Below are 22,474 nucleotides of genomic sequence, written 5' to 3' on the forward strand. Positions count from 1 at the left end.
CAGCAGTGATTCCAGCGACAAGCAGTTTCCTGGGAAAGCTTCTACTCAGTGAGTTTACAAACTCAAAGTGCCTTTTAAGAGGGCTGAAGAGAGATTTAGGGTGTCTACCTGCTGGGGTTGCAGAAATCTGCAGCCTCCAGTCGTATCAGATGTGTGATTAACGCTCATACCCCAGAAGACCACGTGTTTCCCAGACAATATTCAACAACATATACATACTGCTTTGTTTTGGTTGTGTTTTTTTTCTGTTATTTTGGTTTGGTTGTTTTTCTGTTTATTTTGATGTTGTATTGTTTTTTAATTTCAACCTTTTCTGTACAGATTTTTTTCTTTCTCAATTTTTCTAGTGTAATTATAATTTCCCATTGCTGCCTTTTTCAATAACTAGAACTTAATTTTTGCTAGTGTTTCTACTGCTATTATTTGGTTTTTCACCCAATTTTATTCTGTAAAGTTTTCTGTTTGCTTGTTTTGGTTTGATTTATAGCATTTTGTCTTTCCTCTGTACTTGGTAGAGGTGGGGTACTGTGTCTGACCAGCTGAGCAAAGAGCTGCTGACCTCAAGGGAACCACCCAACTGGGCACCCCCAGAAGGTGGGGTTTTTTTAAGGTTGTGTCAAAGTACCCTACTGTACACGTATATTGCTCTGTCTCCATCTTTCTGTGCCTCTCTTCTTTTTGTCAATATTCCTTTTACCCACCCCCTCTCCTTTCTCTATCTTTTTTTTTCTTTTCGCTCAATCCTCCTTTCTTTCATCCCTTTCTTGCTCTTCAACCTTCTCATCCTTCTGGTCCTGTACCAAAAGGACTCATCAAAACCTTAGTACACAGGCACGAGAACTTAAAGAGCAAGAGGAAGTGAAAGGAAAATTAGGGCAAGGAAACAGATAAAAGAAATCACTCATGAGGAAGAATCAGCAGAAAACTCCAGGCAACATATAGAACCAGTCCAGAACAACCCCACCAAGGGACCATGAGTTAGCTAATGCAGAGGATTCCACCAATAAAGAAATGTTAGGAATGACAGAAAGGGAATTTCGAATACAAATGATGAAAACAATGAAAGAAATGATGGAAATGATAAAGGAAACTGCTAATAAAGTGGAAAATAAGCAAAGGAAATCCAAAACAGAAATTAAACAGAGATATAAGAGATTTAAATAAGACCCTAGAACAACTGTCCTTGATAGATGCATATACAACACTCCATACCAAAGATAAAGAATATACATTCTTCTCATCACCCCATGGAACATTCTCCAAAATTGATCATATCCTGGGACACAAAACAAATATCAACAGAATCAAAAGAATTGAAATTTTACCTTGTATCTTCTCAGACCATAAGGCACTAAAGGTGGAACTCGACTCTAACAAAAACACTCGACCCCACACAAAGGCATGGAAATTAAACAATCTTCTGTTGAATAACAGATGGGTGCAGGAAGAAATAAAACAGGAAATCATCAACTTCCTTGAGCATAACAGAAATGAAGACACAAACTACCAAAACATGCGGGATACTGCAAAAGCAGTTTTGAGAGGAAAATTCATCGCTTTAGATGCCTACATTCGAAAAACACAAAGACAGCACATGAGCAATCTCACAAGCCATCTTATGGAATTCGAAAAAGAAGAACAATCTAAGCCTAAACTCAGTAGAAGAAAAGAAATATCCAAAATCAAATCAGAGATCAATGAAATTAAAAACAGAAGAATCATTCAGAAAATTAATGAAACAAGGAGTTGGTTTTTTGAAAAAATAAATAAAATAGATAAACCATTGGCCACACTAATGAGAAACAGAAAAGTAAAATCTCTAGTAAACTCAATCAGAAACAATAAAGGGGAAATAACAACTGATCCCACAGAGATACAAGAGATCATCTCTGAATACTACCAGAAACTCTATGCCCCCTAAATTTGACACTGTGAAGGAAATGGATAAATATTTGGAATCACAACCTCTCCCTAGACTTAGCCAGGAAGAAATAGACCTCCTGAACAGACCAATTTCAAGCACTGAGATCACAGAAAGAATAAAAAACCTTCCAACCAAAAAATGCTCTGGTCCAGATGGCTTGACACCAGAATTCTATCAAACCTTCAAGGAAGAGCTTATTGCTGTACTGCAGAAATTATTCCAAAGAATTGAGGAAGAAGGAATCTTCCCCAACACTTTCTATGAAGCAAACATCACCCTGATATCAAAACCAAGAAAAGACCCAAACAAAAAGGAGAGTTTCAGACCAATCTCACTCATGAATATAGATGCAAAAATTCTGAACAAAATCCTACCCAATAGATTACAGCTTATCATCAAAAAAGTCATTCATCATGATCAAGTAGGCTTCATCCCAGGGATGCAAGGCTGGTTTAACATATGAAAGTCCATAAATGTTATCCACCATATTAACATAGGCAAAAATAAAGATCACATGATCCTCTCAATAGATGCAGAAAAAGCATTTGATAAAATACAGCATCCTTTTCTAATTAGAGCACTGAAGAGTATAGGCATAGGTGGCACATTTCTAAAACTGATTGAAGCTATCTATGACAAACCCACAGCCAATATTACTGAATGGAGTAAAACTGAAAGCTTTTCCTCTTAGAACTGGAACCAGACAAGGTTGTCCTCTGTCACCTTTACTATTCAACATGGTACTGGAAGTTCTAACCAATACAATTAGGCAAGATAAGGAAATGAAGGGAATCCAAATGGGAGCAGAGGAGGTCAAACTCTCCCTCTTTGCTGACGACATGATCTTATACTTAGAGAACCCCAAAGACTCAACCACAAGACTCCTAGAAGTCATCAAAAAATACAGTAATGTTTCAGGATATAGAATCAATGTCCACAAGTCAGTAGCCTTTGTATACACCAATAACAGTCAATATGAGAAGCTAATTAAGGACACAACTCCCTTCACCATAGTTTCAAAGAAAATGAAATACCTAGGAGTATACCTAACGAAGGAGGTGAAGGACCTCTATAAAGAAAATTATGAAATTCTCAGAAAGGAAATAGCAGAGGATATTAACAAATGGAAGAACATACCATGCTCATCGATGGGAAGAATCAACATTGTTGAAATGTCTATACTTCCCAAAGCAATCTACCTATTCAGTGCCATTCCTATCAAAATACCAACATTGTACTTTCAAGATTTGGAAAAAATGATTCTGCGTTTTATGGAACCAAAAAAAACCCCGTATAGCTAAAGCAGTTCTTAGTAATAAGACTAAAGCTGGGAGCATCAGCATACCAGATTTTAGTCTGTACTACAAAGCCATAGTGCTCAAGACAGCATGGTACTGGCACAAAAACAGACACATAGACACTTGGAATTGAAATGAAAACCAAGAAATGAAACTAACATCTTACAACCACCTAATCTTCGATAAACCAAACAAGAACATACCTTGGGGGAAAGACTCCCTATTCAATAAATGGTGTTGGGAGAAATGGATGTATACATGTAAAAGACTGAAAATGGACCCACACCTTTCCCCACTCACAAAAATTGATTCAAGATGGATAAAGGACTTAAATTTAAGGCATGAGACAATAAAAATCCTCAAAGAAAGCATAGGAAAAACACTGGAAGATATTGGCCTGGGGGAAGACTTCATGAAGAAGACTGCCATGGCAATTGCAACAACAACAAAAATAAACAAATGGGACTTCATTAAACTGAAAAGCTTCTGTACTGCTAAGGAGACAACAACCAAAGCAAAGAGACAACCTACACAATGGGAAAGTATATTTGCATATTTCAATCATACAAAAGCTTTATAACTAGGATATATAGAGAACTCAAATTAATCCACATGAAAAAAGCCAACAATCCCATATATCAAAGGGCAAGAGACATGAATAGAACCTTCTCTAAAGATGACACATGAATGGCCTACAAACATATGAAAAAATGTTCGTCATCTCTATATATTAGAGAAATGCAAATCAAAACAACCCTGAGATATCATCTAACCCCAGTGAGAATGGCCCACATCACAAAATCTCAAAACTGCAGATGCTGGTATGGATGTGGAGAGAAGGGAACACTTTTACACTGCTGGTGTGACTGCAAACTAGTGCAACGTTTCTGGAAGGAAGTATGGAGAAACCTCAAAGCACTCAAGCTAGACCTCCCATTTTATCCTGCAATCCCATTACTGGGCATCTACCCAGAAGGAAAAAAATCCTTTGATCATAAGGACACTTGTACTAGAGTGTTTATTGCAGCTCAATTTACAATCGCCAAAATGTGGAAACAGCCTAAATGCCCACCAACCCAGGAATGGATTAACAAGCTGTGGTATATGTATACCATGGAATACTATTCAGCTATTAAAAAAATATGGAGACTTTACATCCTTCGTATTAACCTGGATGGAAATGGAATACATTATTCTTAGTAAAGCATCACAAGAATGGAGAAGCATGAATCCTATGTACTCAATTCTGATATGAGGACAATTAATGACAATTAAGTTTATGGGGGGGAGGAAAAGCAGAAAGAGGGACAGAGGGTGGGAGTTGGGGCCTTTGTGTGTATCACGCTTTATGGGGGCAAGACATTATTGCAAGAGGGAGTTTGCCTAACAATTGCAATCAGTGTAACCTGGCTTATTGTACCCTCAGTGAATCCCCAACAATAAAAAAAAAAAAAAAATGCTAAAAAAAAAAAAAAAAAAGAAAGAAAGAAAGAAAAGGCTAGCCTGACCACCAAGAAGGACAGAGATTCCTTGGAACACAGGCCCACACAATCTGGGGTTTCTGGCTATCCTAATGTGGTTGGGGTTGAGATGTGGAAAAAGCAGAAGCCTATCAGGCAGCACAAAGAATAAACCACTTGGGGCCAGGCACTGGAGTAAGCAGTGAGCTCTCCAGGAGTTTGGTGAGCAAGCCACCCCTGGAATAGGAGGAGAATGATACCCTCTGCTAACAGGGCTTGACATCCCTGTTGCTAGCAAAGGAAAACTATTTCAAAGGTCCAGATCCATTGTCATAGAGCAGGCAAGGAAGCATGAATTTGGAGCTGATAGGCAATACCTTAATAACGGCACACTAGGATGCATTTAACCAGTTTCCTATTAGCGGACGTGTTGGTGTTTCCCATTTTTCACCAATCTCAACCACGTTGCCATGAGTGACCGTAGGTATACAGATTCTCACACTTGAATGATTGTTACATGAGAATTTGAAATTGCAGAGAGGGACATGAGGAGTTTTGCATCCCATTCCAGTGTTAATCAAGTAAGTCCTGGGCTGAAGTTTGCTGGTGAAAATGTAGAAATCAGCAACTGCCCAGATTACTTAAGGATGGCCAAAGGCCTTATTGGGGATTGGGCACCATTGCTTTTTGTAAGATTCACTGTAGATAAAAGAATAAGAGTTATTCACTTAATCTTCGTAGGCCCCAAGTTTCCTCTTTCATCTCTGAATGGTCTTAGCCATTGGGGGCTCTCCCAGGATAACACACCCCTACCCTGCCACACCAGAGGACCATCAGCTTGTACAATTCCTTCCTTATTTGGTACCTGAAGACCCTATTTTTCGCCCTTGGAATATTTCTATATTTGTCTTGTGCTATTTGAAACATGTACAGGTGTTTGTAAACAGAACCAGGAGGTCTAGAAGGCCCTGTTTCCTGCATGGAAGGCTTGTCCATCCTTCCTTTCTTTGCCCCCCTTATCCTCACACATCCTCACCCAGAAATCCCTTCAATTGAGCATATGGGTGGTCACTGCTTGAAGACATACTTCAATCCATTCATCAGCTAAGCACCCACATTATGCCAGGCAAGCTGTACAAGGATCCCGAAGGACAGATGCTGTTGCCTTCATTTTGTACACATGGAAACTATGGGTAAAAGCCTAAACAACATCTGAGGTGCCAGAGCTTTCAGTAGTAAAGCTTCAATGTCACACCGGATTCCCCAGTGGAAGCCCAAAACATGGCCATGTTTTAGAAAATATTGTAATTAGAGAAAGGGGGAAAGGGCTAGTGGGCTTTTGCCCTGGCTCAAAAGGCCTCACTGTGCCCTATGGTCTCTGGTGGCTCCTAAGGAAGTCCTTCCCTATTAGTTCTGGCCCTGGTTGGGTCTTCCTCCAGTGACCCTTCCCATGGTCGCCTGAACAACTGTTCACAAATACAGAGGGTCTTTCATAAGTCTTTGTTTATCAGAGGCATCATTGTGTTTGGAGTTCTTGATCCAGACAGGTGTTACTAGTGAAGGTGCAGTGCTTCCTTCCAAGAGTCAGGCCCTTCCCGCATGGTGCATCTCTTAGAGATGTTACCTGGCAGAGAAGCAGTGAAGGTTTCACCATCCTTTCCTGAGCATCAGGCAGAAGTACAGGATGGGGACCACCCACATATGTCTTTGATTATTGTTTCCCAGAAGAGCAGTCATCCTTTACTTTTGTTAATTTATATATTTTTTTTCTGTGTATATATCAGATTTACACAGAACACACACAAAAATACATGCACAAAGACCCTGAAACATGATTGCAATATGTAACCAAGACGATTTTTAAGCTATTCTCCTCTGCTTGCAATTATTAGTAAGAGTTTGGCATGTTGTTTTGTATTTTTAAAATTTTAATGGACTATTTCCTAGGCAAAGTCAGGTGCTCAGCAAAATTCAGCAGAAAGTATAGGGAGTTCCATCTGGCGCCTCTCCCCACTCCCTCAGAGCCTTCACAGTACCAACATCCCCCACTGGAAAGGCACATCTGGAACAATTGAATAACGTACATTGATATTCCGTTATAATCCAAAGTCATAGTTTACATTAAGGCAACAACTTGATCTTGTACATCCTCTGAGTTTGGACACATGGCGTGTATCCACCATTATAGTATCATACAGAGTAGTTTCACTGCTCTAAAGATCCTCTGTGCTCTGCCTGTTCTTCCCAACCTTCTCCACAACCCCTGGCAACTACTAATTTTTCAGTGCCTCTAGTTTTATTTTTTCCAGAATATAATATTTCAGCTAGTATGGCATATAGCAATTTCAGAGTGGCTTGATTGTATTTTTAAAATGTTTTGTGCCTAAGCATACATGACTATTTATTATATATTCATTAACTAGGGATAATATCAAACATAGTGTTTAGCAACTTTCTTCCAGTAAAAGTAAGTCTTGACCATGTTTTCTCAACAGTATAACCAAAGATTAGGGTATCAATCACAATAATCACTAACTGACTTGAACATTTACTGTGCCATGTACTGTTCTACTGTAACTGTTTTCCACGTGTAATATGGGCTGAATTGTGTCCCCATGAAGAGCATATGTTGACATGCTAACCCTCAGTATGTCATAATGTAACTGTACATAGACATAGGACCTTTAAGGAGGTATTGAATTTACAATGAGGTCAATATGGTGAACTCTAATCCAACATGCCTGTTGTCCTTATTCACGGTGAGATTAGGATGTGAACACACAGACACACACAAAGGAATGATTATGTGAAGAGGGATAAAGAAGACAGCCATGTACAAGGCAGGGAGAGGACTTCAGAGGAAGCCAACACTGCGGTTTAAATATCAGTTCTACATCTTGTGTGTTGAGATAACTTTGGCAAGTTATGGAACCCTTTTTTAGGTTGTTACTTAACATGGAGATGATAATAGTAACCAGCTCATGGATTCTTGTGATGATTCAATGAATTAAAAAATGTGCCAAAAAAAAAAAAAAAATGTGCCAAGTACTTAGTACGATGCCTGGTACATGGGAGATGCTGAAAATAGGTTCTCAATTAGATTGTTATTACTTCAATTATTGCAGCCCCTTTGATGCATTCTTATTACTATCATTATTACTTAGCAGCACATACTCTGGTCCATTGTTGGTGGACCATAAAATACTAAAGTCAGTATGTTAAAGCAATGTAGCAGTTTCCTATGAAGTACTGTTACATTAGACTCAGCAATTCCACACCTCGGCATTTACTGAAGAGAAAACATATGCTCACATGATGATTATGTGAATGTGTATAAGAGCTTTATTATAATACCCCAAATTAATCATCAACTAATTGCTTATCTTATGGTGAGTAAACGAGAAAATTATGGTACATCTGTAAAATAGAACACTGATAATTTAAAATGATTATTGATACATGCAACAATATGTGTGAATCTTAAATGCATTATGGTAAGTGAAAAAGGTCTAGAAAGAAAGCCTACCTATTGTACAATTTGAGTTAGATATTGTTCTAGTAAAGTCATACTAAGAGGAAAAGAATTGGGTCAAAGTTCGCTGGAAGGATGGATAACAAAGGGACATAAGAGAACCTTTGGGGATGATGAAAACATTCCATATCTTTGCTATGGTTGTGGTTACATTACTAAATATATTTCTTAAAACTCATAGAAATATACAACTATAAAGAATGACTTTTACTTTTATAATATAATGTATATTATATAGCTGTTACCCACCTATAAAAATAATAGCAGGATTATGTGTAGGAATGTTGCTATGAAGGAATATATGGAAATATTAATATCACCTTCTAAGGATCATACATACACTACTTTTAATAAAACCTAGCCTCTGACTGCAGTTCCTGGTTTATCCTGAACATTTATATTTGAATCAAGCTATGTCCATAAAGTTCATGGTTATTCCTCAAATGGTGCTTCCTGAGCCAGACTATAAAGCCAGGAACATTTTGAGATAAATATTCAAGGTTCACAAGGCTTCAGTACTGCTCGAAGTCTCACCCTGCCACAGGGGGTCAGGGTCAGAGAAAAGGACTCTTGACGAAGAGCCCTGAAACATGCAAAGTCTATTCCAGGTTACAGAGATATTGACAGAGGTCAGGTCAGCACACAGAGGGGACAAAACAAATATGGTTTCCTGGCATTGAGCTCAGCAAGAAAGCTCCTGGCAACAAGTGACAGAACACCCTGCTGGCAGGAGATTCATAAGCTACGCAGGTGGGAAGCCAGATATTTTTATCAGCAGCATCCTAGTAAATGTTGTTATAGCAATAATTTAAAGGCAATCAAGTTTTAGGTCAGACACTTCTCAGAACGGGGTATTTCATATAGCATTAGTTAAATCTACTTAGTGACTAACACCCATCAATTTGATAAATTTTTATTTGGAGATTCTGATCACAAGTAAGTAGCAAACTTGCTCTTTTTATAGCATTTTTAAAATATTTTAAATATTTAATTTTTAAAATTCAATTTGTTCTGAGTTTATTTTTTCTTCTTAAATATAAATATGCCTGTTTCTTACTGCTGCTATCTACCGGATGCTCCTATACTTGCTTTTTGTAAATTTTCTAAATATTTACATGTTTTCTCTTTCCCACTTTCCCCTCCTTTTTATTGTTACTTTTTTATTGGCATTTTATGTTCATGATTAGGAAAAGTCTGATTTGTGGTGTAATTTTTAAATTGATGATTATAAAATTTATAGGGATTGTAAATGTTTTATAATTTTATAAAATAAATAAAGTGAATAATATTTAACTAGATTAATTTATTAAGGTACTACAGGCCATATAATTTAAGACAGATGGTTTTTCAAAATATTTTAATCATGTTAATATAATATTTATGATCTGTAAATTTTTAAAAGTTAAACAAAAATAATAATTTTTTACTTAATCCATGCTTAATTCTCCCAACTCTTGATAGTATTTAATTTCAAATGTTTATAAGCATGCATACAACCTATATAAACTAAAGGCCCATAGCCTTTTTAAAGAATTTAAACTTAAATTGATTTCATTTCAGAAAATTGTATTTTCCTCAATTAATTAGGTATGTAAGAAGTCAATTTGGGTCACCCTACATACAGAATACCCCAAACAGTTAAAGTGTTGTGGATAAAAGAAGCGCAGAAGGATCACCAGAGTTGTACAGACCAATCACAATTTTGTGAACAGTTGCAGAAATAAGAAGACATAGATTTCTATATATTTTTTTTTCCTTTTATGGACTGTTCTTTACATGGTTTGAAGATTTTACAGAATAACCTATTGGGACTGCAAGTGAACTATAGAAAAGCTTGAACACTTACTCAGTTACTGATAGTATTTGGAGCGTCCATTTTGGGGAAGAGAATAAAGAAGTCTGTATAGGGTGAAGTTGCATGATGTTGCAAGTTGTTGCTATTGTTGTTTTTTAGAAGTTCACTTATTTACAGAAGGATGCAAATGGATGTTGAGTAGCCAAAGGTGTGGACAGTAGAAGATGCCTGAGGAGGTTCTCTCACCTTCCCTTCCAACTTCTATCTGCAGAGACTGATAAGATAAAATCTGCATTCCCAGATTCCCTTTCCAGGAAGGGTCTAGCTGTGAATAGGTCTTGCTAAGTAGGTGTCCTTGCATGAGCTTTGGCAGCAAAGGGAAGTGATGACCACTTTCTTGCTACTGTTGGTATTGCAAACAAAAAAAGTAGGTAGAGGTCAGTGTTTGCTGATCCCTGTGCTACACGTTGGGGTGTCAGCTAGTTGTGGTAGAGACACAGCACAGTTTCCTAAGGCCCGACTCACAGCGACAGTGGGGATCTAGATTCCCACCACCCAGTGGGTCCTTTAATTTTCACTGCTGCACATCTTCTGGCAAGTTAGTAAAGTACTATGTTCTTTCTTCTTGAAATAACACTAGTATTTTCTATTATCTTCAGTGAACTCTGTGATACCAGAGATATTATACATATTTAAAAAAAAATAAAGGTGGAATTTCAAAAGATTCAGGAGACAGAAACATGCAGAAAGAGAAGAGTGAACCATTTATTAAGCCATATGCATTCATTAGCACAAATACTTCTTCTTTTTCTAAGTCTAAATATTTTGCAAGGAAACAAAATAGCAAATGACATAATGAAGCTAAAACAATCATGCAGGCATCTTACAGGAAAACATTCACACAACAAAAATGATTTTGACATTTTTCTATCAGTCAACTCAAAACTCCTGAAATCTTCTATGAATGAGTTTCAACAAAACTTGTTTGAGCACCATGTGTTACAAATTCTGACAATTTATTAGCGGAAGTCAGAATGTGTCACACAATTACCAAGTCACTCATTTTTGGAGCCTACACTATTTGGAACTAAGGATAAAGTAAATTGAAAAGGTGCCACTTTTGAATAACACTCTTAGTACATAAAATGACAACATGTAAAATAATACAATTTAATTACTGAATTGGGAAAAAAGTTTTCACTGCAATTTAATGCATTTACAGACACTATAAATGTGTTCATTTAATAGTCCTACTTAGAATATGTTCTCCCTCCATCTCCCCCTTAGATTTAGTCTAATGTTTTTATTGCAAAGAAAGGTACAGAGGCTGACATGACAATTTGAGTTTGTCGATCCCATAAGCTTCAACAAACCAGGCCTCTCTTACAGATATATTAGGAACATATAAGGAGTTACACTTTTACCAAACTGGAAAAAAAATATAGATGCTCCATATTTACTCAAGCATACTGTAAAATGGTGGTTGTGTGCTTCATGTGAAATGGGCTGACATGATTTGATCCAAAGGGTAGAGAACAAACTTGAGGATTCTGAAACATGCATAGGTATTTCAAACCTTAACAGAGATCAAACTTTAACAGAGATTAAACTATCTTATAAAAATTATAGGTTTTTATGCTGAGAAATCATATTTTAAATCTTAAAATCCTAACCACAGTACACTTATAAAGATGTTAGAAAATAATACAGCTAACATGAGAAAACCAAAACTATATTGTAAACTACTTAATTATATTGGGGAGATTCATCTTATGGTTCTTAATCACCACCGACTCTACTTTCAGCCTGAAATGTTTTTGGTGTGTGGGGGAGGGGGCATAGAGAGGAATAATGCACTTACCTTAATGTCTGCTCCCCAAAATACACATTTCCCCCATCTCCTACTCAAGGTTATGATTACTGTTGAACAGTTTACTGAACCATGTTTTTAAAAAATCAATGCTAAAATATTTCTTTTTATGTAGAGGTCATCAGTGGCATCCTGGTTGATTAAGTATTATCAAACATGTATAATTTATGTAGTCCATGTATTATAATTGGCTTCAAATGCTGGAAAACTCTATCCTCAACAATACATCAAAGTCATTTCCTGAAGTTACTATACTCCAAAACTAAAAATTAGGCAAATTAAAATTAATGAGTAAATTAAAAGAAATATATAGCATCATATTTATGTTTACATATAACATTCTCTTTGAAACTTAGGAACGGAAAAAGACAACTCTTTTTCAAGTTTATTCTTTTCTTTTACCTAGATTACAAAAGTGAATTTTTATAGCATTTTAGGCTGACTCCATGTATGTATTACACATGGATTTCTTTGTCTGTACAAAGGAATATAGTCACAAACAACCATACTCATTCTAGAAGCCAGAATTCAAGCTCTGAAAAGTATTGATGAAATTGAATAAAGGAATTTGTTTCAGAATATTTTAGGACTTCCATTATAAAATTCTGGATTCTAACATTGACAATGTCCTTTTAATCTGAGCACAGCCCGTTCAACTTGTATCAGAGGGTTTCCTTTGAAACTAGGCCAAAAGCAAAGTGAATGTAAGATATTTGAGCTTTCCCTGCATAGACGTTTAATACTCTTTTGAGCTCACTTCTCTGAGGAAGCATACCTTTCTTTCAATATATCTTCCAAAACACTGATTAACCCTAAAATGTGAAGCCTAAGGAAAGGAAGAAACTATTGTGAGAATCAGAATCACTCATGGGGAGTCTAAACCACCATAGAGATAAAACCCTGTGTAAAAGTTAATAGCTCTGTATTCCAGGAAAACATAGGAGGCCTTTGTAAAGAAAGGAAAATAACTATTGGTATATAAAAGGCTCCTTTAGCTTTTAATCCCATAGATCCTGGTTTCATTTCAACTAAATCTTCATAACATGTGCTAATGAATAAAATGCCATCTTTAAAATAATAAATGTAACGGGACAAATCACATATGGTTCGTTTGCACTTAAAAGACTAAACTATTTCTCCATTGCAATATCTGAATTTCTACAACTATGGACAAAACCCTTTATTTTTAGCCTGCCAATCTGTACCATGTTTGATTTGTTATTTTTTGGTAGCATTAAAATTCTACACTAAAAATTATAACTCTTCTTTTTCAGGGACTTTAATTTTCCATCTTCTTTCACCATAGAATCTGGCAGTGTCGTCAGTCTTATATTTCAAAACGTTTATATTTAATGTTTAGTCCCAAAGAAATAGAAGGCTTAGTCAACTCCCTGTTATTTATTTATTTTGCTTTGATCTGCAGGTTGTCATGTAAACCAAGCAGCACATTTCTTTCTCACTTACATGTGGGCTTGCTGACTGACAAAGCTCTCAGATTTCTCTGTGTCTAAGGAAAGTTATTTTTGATACAGTGTGAGATATTTTAAAAGAGTGTTTGAAGTGTTAAAGCAGATATCTGGGCCAAGAAAAATGAAGATCATGTTCTTAATTTTGATCATTCCAAAAACTTCAGGCTGAGCTTCCTTGTATGAAAAAAAGCATTATGAAAAGTGAGGGCAGTTACAAAAAGATGGCTTATGCCATTTTGAGCTGTAGGAATTAGCTTTAAAAATTAAAGCTTCAGAGGCAGAGCAAGATGGCGGCCAAGTAACAGCTTCCTTGCATCTGGGCACCGTGAGTCTGGGGAGATAGGACTCCAAGCATCTCTGGCTGGTGGGAACTATCTATCATCACTCCTATGAGGATACAGGGAGTCAGCGAGAGACTTCTGGACCCCAAGAGGAGGACTACAACAGTGGAAAACCGGCAAGTGATCGCATGTGTTCAATCCGTCTAAACCCGCCCACAACTTCCACAGGCACAAGAACTTAAAGAGCAAGAGGAAGTGAAAGGAAAATTAGGGCAAGGAAACAGATAAAAGAAATCATCCATGAGGAAGAATCAGCAGAAAACTCCAGGCAACATGAAGAACCAGTCTAGAACAACCCCACCAAGGGACCATGAGGTAGCTACTGCAGATGATTCCACCTGTAAAGAAATGTTAGGAATGACAGAAAGGGAATTTAGAATACACATGTTGAAAACAATGAAAGAAATGATGGAAACAATGAAGGAAACTGCTAATAAAGTGGAAAATAACCAAAAGGAAATCCAAAAACAGAATCAAATAAGAGATGAACGATATGAAGAATATAAAAAGGATATAGCAGACCTGAAGGAACTGAAACAGTCAATTAGGGAACTTAAAGATGCAATGGAAAGTATCAGCAACAGGTTAGACCATGCAGAAGAAAGAATTTCAGAGGTAGAAGACAAAGTTCTTGGGATAACTCAGACAGTAAAAGAGGCAGAAAAGAAGAGAGAGAAAGCAGAACATTCACTGTCAGAATTATGGGACGTTATGAAGCGTTCCAACATACGAGTTATAGGAATTCCAGAAGGGGAAGAGGAATGCCCCAGAGGAATGGAAGCCATACTAGAGAATATTATAAAAGAAAATTTCCCAAATATCACCAAAGATTCTGACACACTGCTTTCAGAGGGATATCGGACCTCAGGTCGCCTCAACTCTAACCGAGCTTCTCCAAGACACATTGTGATGAACCTGTCCAAAGTCAAGACAAAAGAAAAGATTCTGCAAGCTGCCAGGAGTAAGCGCCAGTTGACCTACAGGGGCAAATCCATCAGAGTGACCGCAGACTTCTCTAATGAAACTTTCCAAACAAGAAGACAATGGTCATCTACCTTTAATCTACTTAAACAGAACAATTTTCAGCCCAGAATTCTGTACCCTGCTAAGCTAAGCTTCAAAATTGACGGAGAAATCAAATCATTTACGGATATACAAACATTGAGGAAATTCGCCACAACAAGACCAGCTCTACAGGAAATACTTCAACCCGTTCTGCACACTGACCACCACAATGGATCAGCAACAAAGTAAGAACTCAGAAATCAAAGGACAGAATCTAACCTCCACACTGATGCAAAAGATAAAACTAAGCAATGGACTCTCACCAAATAAGACGAATAGAATACTACCACACTTATCAATTATCTCAATAAATGTTAATGGCTTGAATTCCCCACTGAAGAGACATAGACTGGCTGACTGGATTAAAAAACACAAGCCATCCATTTGCTCTCTGCAAGAAACACACCTGGCTTCAAAAGACAAATTAAAGCTCCGAGTCAAGGGTTGGAAGACAATTTTTCAGGCAAATGGAATTCAGAAGAAAAGAGGAGTTGCAATCTTATTTTCAGATACATGTGGATTTAAAGCAACTAAATTCAAAAAAGACAAAGATGGTCACTTTATATTGGTCAAGGGAAAAATACAACAAGAAGACATTTCAATTCTAAATATTTATGCACCCAATTTAAATGCTCCCAGATTCTTGAAGCAGACCTTGCTCAGTCTGAGCAATATGATATCTGATGATACCATCATAACAGGGGACTTTAACACACCTCTCACAGAGCTGGACAGATCCTCTAAACAGAAATTAAACAAAGATATAAGAGATTTAAATGAGACCCTAGAACAACTATGCTTGACAGACGCATATAGAACACTCCACCCCAAAGATAAAGAATATACATTCTTGGGCGGTGCCTGTGGCTCAGTGAGTAGGGTGCCGGTCCCATATGCCGGAGGTGGTGGGTTCAAACCCAGCCCCGGCCAAAAAATAAAAATAAAAAAAAAAAAAAGAATATACATTCTTCTCATCACCCCATGGAACATTCTCCAAAATTGATCATATCCTGGGACACAAAACAAATATCAACAGAATCAAAAGAATTGAAATTTTACCTTGTATCTTTTCAGACCATAAGGCACTAAAGGTGGAACTCAACTGTAACAAAAATGCTCAACCCCACCCAAAGGCATGGAAATTAAACAATCTTCTGTTGAATAACAGATGGGTGCAGGAAGAAATAAAACAGGAAATCATTAACTTCCTTGAGCATAACAACAATGAAGACACAAGCTACCGAAACCTGTGGGATACTGCAAAAGCAGTTTTTAGAGGAAAATTCATCGCTCTAGATGCCTACATTCAAAAAACAGAAAGAGAGCACATCAACAATCTCAGAAGAGATCTTATGGAATTGGAAAAAGAAGAACAATCTAAGCCTAAACTCAGTAGAAGAAAAGAAATATCCAAAATCAAATCAGAGATCAATGAAATTGAAAACAAAAGAATCATTCAGAAAATTAATGAAAAAAGGAGTTGGTTTTTTGAAAAAATAAATAAAATAGATAAACCATTGGCCAGACTAACTAGACATAGAAAAGTAAAATCTCTAGTAACCTCAATCAGAAACGATAAAGGGGAAATAACAACTGATCCCACAGAGATACAAGAGATCATCTCTGAATACTACCAGAAACTCTATGCCCAGAAATTTGACAATGTGAAGGAAATGGATCAATATTTGGAATCACACTCTCTCTCTAGACTTAGCCAGGAAGAAATAGACCTCCTGAACAGACCAATTTCAAGCACTGAGATCAAAGAAACAATAAAAAAGCTTCCAACTAAAAAATGCCCTGGTCCAGATGGCTTGACACCAGAATTCTATCAAACCTTCAAGGAAGAGCTTATTCCTGTACTGCAGAAATTATACCAAAAAACTGAGGAAGAAGGAATCTTCCCCAACACATTCTATGAAGCAAACATCACCCTGATACCAAAACCAGGAAAAGACCCAAACAAAAAGGAGAATTTCAGACCAATCTCACTCATGAATATAGATGGAAAAATTCTCAACAAAATCCTAGCCAATACATTACAGCTTATCATCAAAAAAGTCATTCATCATGATCAAGTAGGCTTCATCCCAGGGATGCAAGGCTGGTTTAACATACGCAAGTCCATAAACGTTATCCACCATATTAACAGAGGCAAAAATAAAGATCACATGATCCTCTCAATAGATGCAGAAAAAGCATTTGATAAAATCCAGCATCCTTTTCTAATTAGAACACTGAAAAGTATTGGCATAGGTGGCACATTTCTAAAACTGATTGAAGCTATCTATGACAAACCCACAGCCAATATTACTGAATGGAGTAAAACTGAAAGCTTTTCCTCTTAGAACTGGAACCAGACAAGGTTGTCCTCTGTAACCTTTACTATTCAACATAGTGCTGGAAGTTCTAGCCAATACAATTAGGCAAGACAAGGAAATCAAGGGAATCCAAATGGGAGCAGAGGAGGTCAAACTCTCCCTCTTTGCTGACGACATGATCTTATACTTAGAGAACCCCAAAGACTCAACCACAAGACTCCTAGAAGTCATCAAAAAATACAGTAATGTTTCAGGATATAAAATCAATGTCCACAAGTCAGTAGCCTTTGTGTACACCAATAACAGTCAAGATGAGAAGCTAATTAAGGACACAACTCCCTTCACCATAGTTTCAAAGAAAATGAAATACCTAGGAATATACCTAACGAAGGAGGTGAAGGACCTCTGTAAAGAAAACTATGAAATCCTCAGATAGGAAATAGCAGAGGATATGGAAGAACATATCATTCTCATGGATTGGAAGAATCAACATTGTTAAAATGTCTATACTTCCCAAAGCAATCTACCTATTCAATGCCATTCCTATCAAAGTACCTACATCGTACTTTCAAGATTTGGAAAAAATGATTCTGCATTTTTTATGGAACCGGAAAAAACCCTGTATAGCTAAGGCAGTTCTAAGTAACAAAAATAAAGCTGGGGTCATCAGCATACCAGATTTTAGTCTGTACTACAAAGCCATAGTGCTCAAGACAGCATGGTACTGGCACAAAAACAGACATAGACACTTGGAATCGAATTGAACACCAAGAAATGAAACTAACATCTTACAACCACCTAATCTTCGATAAACCAAACAAGAACTTACCTTGGGGGAAAGACTCCCTGTTCAATAAATGGTGTTGGGAGAACTGGATGTCTACATGTAAAAGACTGAAACTGGACCCACACCTTTCCCCACTCACAAAAATTGATTCAAGATGGATAAAGGACTTAAATTTAAGGCATGAAACAATAAAAATCCTCAAAGAAAACATAGGAAAAACACTGGAAGATATTGGCCTGGGGGAAGACTTCATGAAGAAGACTGCCAGGGCAATTGCAACAACAACAAAAATAAACAAATGGGACTTCATTAAACTGAAAAGCTTCTGTACAGCTAAGGAGACAATAACCAAAGCAAAGAGACAACCTACACAATGGGAAAGGATATTTGCATATTTTCAATCAGACAAAAGCTTGATAACTAGGATCTATAGAGAACTCAAATTAATCCACATGAAAAAAGCCAACAATCCCGTATATCAATGGGCAAGAGACATGAATAGAACTTTCTCTAAAGATGACAGACGAATGGCTAACAAACACATGAAAAAATGTTCATCATCTCTATGTATTAGAGAAATGCAAATCAAAACAACCCTGAGATATCATCTAACCCCAGTGAGAATGGCCCACATCACAAAATCTCAAAACTGCAGATGCTGGCGTGGATGTGGAGAGAAGGGAACACTTTTACACTGCTGGTGGGACTGCAATCTAGTACAACCTTTCCGGAAGGAAGTATGGAGAAACCTCAAAGCACTCAACCTAGACCTCCCATTCGATCCTGCAATCCCATTACTGGGCATCTACCCAGAAGGAAAGAAATCCTTTTATCATAAGGACACTTGTACTAGACTGTTTATTGCAGCTCAGTTTACAATCGCCAAAATGTGGAAACAGCCTAAATGCCCACCAACCCAGGAATGGATTAACAAGCTGTGGTATATGTATACCATGGAATACTATTCAGCCATTAAAAAAATGGAGACTTTACATCCTTCGTATTAACCTGGATGGAAGTGGAAGACATTATTCTTAGTAAAGCATCACAAGAATGGAGAAGCATGAATCCTATGTACTCAATCTTGATATGAGGACCATTAATGACAATTAAGGTTATGGGGGGGGGGCAGAAAGAGGGATGGAGGGAGGGGGGTGGGGCCTTAGTGTGTGTCACACTTTATGGGGGCAAGACATGATTGCAAGAGGGACTTTACCTAACAATTGCAATCAGTGTAAACTGGCTTATATCCTCAATGAATCCCCAACAATAAAAAAAAAAAAAGAAAGAAAAAATAATAAAATTAAAGCTTCATCCCATGCCACTAACATGATTTGTAGAGTCATTATTTTTGCTCTCCATCGTGCATATTGGATTCATCGCTTTTGTCTTGCCCTGATTTCTTGATGAGGTAAATCTCTGAGTTTTCTTATTCAGATTCTTGACTGCATCATATTGTAAAGGAATTAATTTTGTGCATTTGAAACATGCATCACTGGGCTTGGCGCCTGTAGCTCAAGCAGCTAGGTAGGGTGCCAGCCACTACCCCAGAGCTGGTGAGTTCAAATCCAGCCGGGGCCTGCCAAACAACGACAATTGCAAACAAAAAATAGCCGGGCTTTGTGGCAAGTGCCTGTAATCTCAACTACTTGGGAGGCTGAGGCAAGAGAACCACTAAGCCCAAGTGTTGGAGGTTGCTGTGAGCTGTGATGTGACAGCACTCTACCCAGGGCAACAGCTTGACTGTCTAAAAAAAAACACGCATGGTCATGGCTACATGGTTACTCTACATGTTGTCATTAATGTCTAATCATCATATTGCTCCTGACTGTCCTTCTTATGTTATCACTGCTAACCAAAGAAGGGTAGATCTAACTGCTAATGTTACAGATAAAAGGTTATATACTTTATTAACTTTTGCCAAGAAAGCAGGAAGAAATGAGAGACTGAGATAACTGGTAAACCTGGGATCAATGGCCACTTCATATTGCCCAAGTCAATATGAAAATAAAGCTGGTGAAATACCTAGCCGGTTCTGGCCCTTCCCTCACCCAGACCTGACCTTTCCTTCTGCCCATTCATTTTTTCTGTCAAAAAAGTACCCCACATGCTTGTTAAAGCCAAATATGTATGTATCCTACAACCCAATACCTATACTCACTTTAGAAATTTATACATATGTTAACCAAACATATTTGCAGGAATGTTCAGAGAAGTTATACTGGTAATAGGCAAAAGCTGAAAGCTACATGAATGCTTATCAACAGTAGAATGTGTGAGTTTTTAATATATTCATACAATGAAATATCATGCCCAACATGGGAAATGCTCAGAGATGTAATATTTCATCAAAGAAGCCAAAAATAAAAGCACGTATACTGTGTGGTTCCATTTTTATGGAGTGCAGAAACAGCAAAACTGAACTACAGTGACAGATATTAGGAAAGAGGTTGTGTTCAGGGACAGTTAGTGAGGGGGTGGGGTAAATTATGCACTTCTAAGGGCTGATAATATTCTATTTCTTGAATATACACATGAAAGTGTATTTACATGCAAAATTCATTGAATTGTACTTTGGAGATTTTTTGACTTTTCTATCTAGGCTATACATCAATAAAAAATGCACACCCTTATAAAAACTTGGATAATATTATGAAAAGTAAACAATAAAAACTTCTTAAATATAGTTACTAGTAACTTTGTAATCTTTTTCCTTAGAGTGTTTAAAATAAATACGAATGCAAAACAGTCACAGAACTTGCAATATCTATTTATCTATCTATTCTTATTTTTGAGGAAAAAAATCCATTTAGGTATGTTTCTCAAGGTAAATATGTTCATAAAATAATATTTTATCAATTATTAATTACCTTTAAGTGTAGAAGATAATGCTACCTAGAAAATATGTCTAAAGTATTCACATAAAGATATGATCCTATTTACAAAGCAAAGATAGTTACATTTGGTGCTGTAAATATTACAATCGATGATTGATATATGCAGTAAGGACCTAGGCACTATTTTTTTCCACTTTTAAAGGGAAAAAATTTTTCAGAGTAAGGCAGCCTTTTGGGGACAATCTTTTTGGTACAAAATTCACATTTCCTCCTGCATTTCAAGGTGAAAGTAATTTAAACATCTGATAGAAATAAAATGACTAGAAAGATTTATTATCTAAATCTATTTTAGGTTTGCTTCTGTTCTTCTTACTGTGCTAAGTTGAGAGAATATTTATTTCCTTCACTTTCTAGAATTAACACTTATTTGATAACGAGGAAATCCCCAGTTGGTGTGCACCAGAGAACTAATGAAGTAACATAATAATTTAAATAATTTAAATATTAATCCACTTCTTTCAAATTCACCTCTTTTACATCACTGTATCATTTTCAGATGTTAATGCAAATCTATGTCCTTTAAACAAATAATAAAAGTTTTCAGTTCTGCAAATATTTGTTGAATAATCCTCTCTATTTCAGTTCATTTCTAGTTGAAGAGATATCCCATATATGTCAATTGTAATGCATGAACTAGGTGCAGATAATAGGGGGCGGAGAGAGAGAGAGAGGGGAAGCTAGAAAGGTAGAGATTGGTGTGAGGATAATAAGGAAAGAGAGAGAATATTTTAATAGAGGAAAGAATCCAGGAAGGCTTCACTGAGAGGTAAAGTGTGAGCTGAACTTAAAAGGTAGTTAGGGTGCCATCAAATAATCATAGGAGAGTGAATGGGAAATTCTGCTCAATATTCTCTTTGTATCAAAACCTGCAGGATCTTATACATCAATGATCTTAATTCCAACCCTCTGAAGAAGTTCTTTACATTGCTGTGAGAGTCATTTTTGGACTAGGCAAAGCATCGGATTACATCTCCCCCCATCAGGGGTTCAAAGTGCAATAAAAACCCTTTAATATTGCATGCAAAAGTTTATCATCAGCTATGTTTATCTCACCAGTCCCATCTCCCATTACTTCTCTTCCACCCCTCACTCCCACTTACCCCAGCCATATCAAAAAATCAGCACTTTTCCAGAAACATCATGATCTTCTGTAGGCGGTATCCTTGGCCTGGAATGAGACTTTGCTCATAATTTATGTAGCTGATTTTTTGTCATATTTCAAAGCCTGTTTAAAAGAGATGACAATGGCTAGGTGACTCTTACTTTAACTACTGATCTATTAGCCTTGAATAGCTTCCCTCTGAGAGAACGAGGTCGGTCGTGATCCTCAAACAAGCTCCCCTTGTTTACGTGATTGCTCCCCAGCATACTTCCTAAGTTCTGACTGCAGTTTTCCACTGTTTGCTTCTCTCTCAGACCATCGATTCTGTGTATCCTGGATTTTCTACCTTTAGAAACCAATACAGAGTAAGAGCAAATTTGTTTTAAATTAGATGAATTGAGCAAAGGCAAGAAGATGAGAAAGTGCAGATACTGACAAATACTGTCAGGGGTTGTATGGTTGTGATACAGGAAAGAAATAAAGCCCTTGGAATGATGAAGAAAGTGGTTGGTGGAAATAATGGAATCATGCGGAGCGCTCTGAATGCCATCAGATGGAAATAGCTCTCTATTCTATTTTCACAGGCATGCTAGCAAGAATTTTAATCAGATGA

The sequence above is a fragment of the Nycticebus coucang genome, chromosome 4, assembly GCF_027406575.1.
Source record: "Nycticebus coucang isolate mNycCou1 chromosome 4, mNycCou1.pri, whole genome shotgun sequence".
NCBI lineage: Eukaryota > Metazoa > Chordata > Mammalia > Primates > Lorisidae > Nycticebus > Nycticebus coucang.